Here is a 2,728-nt window from a genome sequence, read left to right on the forward strand (position 1 = left end):
AAAAAAAAAAAAAAAAAAAAAAAAAAAAAAACAAATAAAAATTTTTTAAAAATCAACCAGGTATGGTGGCATGCGCCTGTAGTCCCAGCTACTTAGCAGGGTGAGGTGGGGGAAATCACCAGCGCCTGAGAGATCAAGGCTACTGTGAGTCATGATGGTGCCACTGCACTACAGCCTGGGCAACAGAGCAAAACCCTATTTAAAAAAAAAAAAATTCTTCCCTCAAACTTGCTTCTTCCTCCAGCGTCCCCTCCCTCGCTCTTTAGCTCCAGTGACAAGCCTCTCCCAAGGAACGTTTTTGACTCCTCCCCCTTCTTCCCTGGCCTCCTGCATGTAAACTCCCAAGTCCTTCCAATATATTTTTTTTTTTTCGAGATGGAGTCTCGCTCTGTTGCCCAGGCTGGAGTACAATGGCACCATCTTGGCTCACTGCAAGCTCCGCCTCCCGGGTTCATGCCATTCTCCTGCCTCAGCCTCCCAAGTAGCTGGGACTACAGGAGCCCACCACCACGCCCTGCTAATTTTTTTGTATTTTTTTAGTAGAGACGGGGTTTCACTGTGTTAGCTAAGATGGTCTTGATCTCCTGGCTTCTTGATCTGCCCGCCTCGGCCTCCCAAAGTGCTGGGATTACAGGCGTAAGCCACTGCGCCCAGCCACTCCTTCCAATTTTACCTCCAAATCCGCTCTTGGCCTCCAACCTCACCCCCTCCATCCTAGCTCAGGTCTTCGTCATTGAAAGCCCAGATTCTGGCCAGTCCTGTAAATAATGTCCCAGGGGGCAGGTGTTCCCCTCTCCCAGCCACCCACATTAGGCAGAGAGGCAGCTTCCCTGACAACTCATTTCCCCTCTTAACACCTTCAGTGTCCCCCACTGCTGCCAGGGTCACGTCCAGCTCCTTAGTCAGGCATTGAGGCCCCTTCACAGTCTGCCCTGCCTGCCTGTCCCTCTTGTCTCTGTTCCCTTTTGATTTTTAGGTTTGTACTGAAGCAAAAAATTGCATATGTCATGTCTATTTTCATGAATTTTCACCGAGTGAGCACACCCATGAAACCAGCACCCAGATCCAGAAATAGAACGTTACCAGGACCCCAGAAATCCTCCTCATGTCCCCGCTTCCAATCGTTATCCTCCTCCTCGTCAGGGGAACCACTATCCTGACTTTTAATATGGTTTGCCTGTTTTCATGCTTCATATAAACGGAATTATACAACACAAACTATTTTCTTCTGACTTCCTTGGTTCAATATTATGTTTGTGAGATTTTAAATATATTTTGCACCCAGTAGCTATTTCTTCTTTCCTTGTAACTGTCGGTTTCCCTTTAGGTTCTCCCTGTTTTCGCTCTTTCCAGAGTCTTCAGGAGGTTTTTTGTTTGCTTGTTTGTTTTGTTCAGAGCTCATAATTTTTACCAGTATGAAAATTGATCTGTTAGGAGCTACTCTGCCATTATTACAAGCAGAATGTCTCCTTTTTTGTTTTGTTTTTCTCTTTTCTCACTTTGTTTTGGATTATTAAATTTGCCTTTCTTCTCATACTCCTTTCTTTCCTTTTCCATTTGTTTGGAAGTTACATATTACATGTCTATTCTTTTTTATTTCTCTTTTGAGACAGGGTCTCACTCTGTCGCCCAGGTTGGAGTGCAGCCTCAACTCCACCTCCTCCCACCTCAGCCTCCCAAGTAGCTGGGATTATAGGTGCACACCATCATGTCTGGCTAATTTTTAAAATTTTTTTTGTAGAGACAAGGTTTCACCATGTCGCCCAGGCTGGTCTCAAACTCTTGAGCCCAAGCAATCCTCCCGCCTCAGCCTCCCAAAGTGCTAAAATTACAAGCATGCACCACTGCATCTGGCCTGTATACATCTATTCTTAACATCCAAACTTTAGTTAGCAAAGTCCAAAATTAATTAATACTGCTACCCTCCTTCAAGAAACAAATAAAAAATGGGCTGAGCACAGCGGTTCACACCTGTAATCCCAGCACTTTGGGCGATCCAAGGCAGGAGGATCGCTTACCTCCAAAAACAAAAGAAAAACACAGGGACTGGACAGGCATGGTGGCTCACGCCTGTAATCCCAGCACTTTAGCAGGCCAAGGTGGGCAGATCACTTGAAGTCAGGAGTTTGAGACCAGCCTGGCCAACATGGTGAAACCCTATCTTTACTAAAAATATAAAAAGTAGCTAGGCCTGGTGGCACACACCTGTAATCCCAGCTACTTAGGAGGCTGAGACACAAGAATGGCTTGAACCCGGGAGGCCGAGGTTGCAGTGAGCCAAGATTGCATCACTGCAGCCCACTCCAGCCTGGGCAACAGAGCGAGGCTATCTAAAAAAAAAAGAGTTTCTTAGTAGTAAACTCCTTTAGTTTTGTTTGCCAAAAAATTATAATTCTCATTCTCGAAACATTTTTACTGTATGTAGCAGCCTAGAGTGGTATCTTATTTTAGTACATCAAAGCTAATGTTCCACTGCCTTCTGGCTTCTGTGGATTCTGTCGAGAAGTTAGTCTGCCACCTTTTTGGTGATCAATCTATTCGTGCCCAGCCCGAATCTATTTTTTCTGGCCGCTTCTAAGATCTTTTACTTTGGGCCAGATGAAGCAGCTCATGCCTATAATCCTAGCACTTTAGGATGCCATGGTGGGAGGATAGCTTGAAGCCAGGAGTTCAAGACCAGCCTGGGCAGCATGGAGAGACCCCGATTCTGTTTTAATTTTTTTAATTT

Source organism: Piliocolobus tephrosceles, chromosome 1 (genome assembly GCF_002776525.5).
Source record: "Piliocolobus tephrosceles isolate RC106 chromosome 1, ASM277652v3, whole genome shotgun sequence".
Lineage (NCBI taxonomy): Eukaryota > Metazoa > Chordata > Mammalia > Primates > Cercopithecidae > Piliocolobus > Piliocolobus tephrosceles.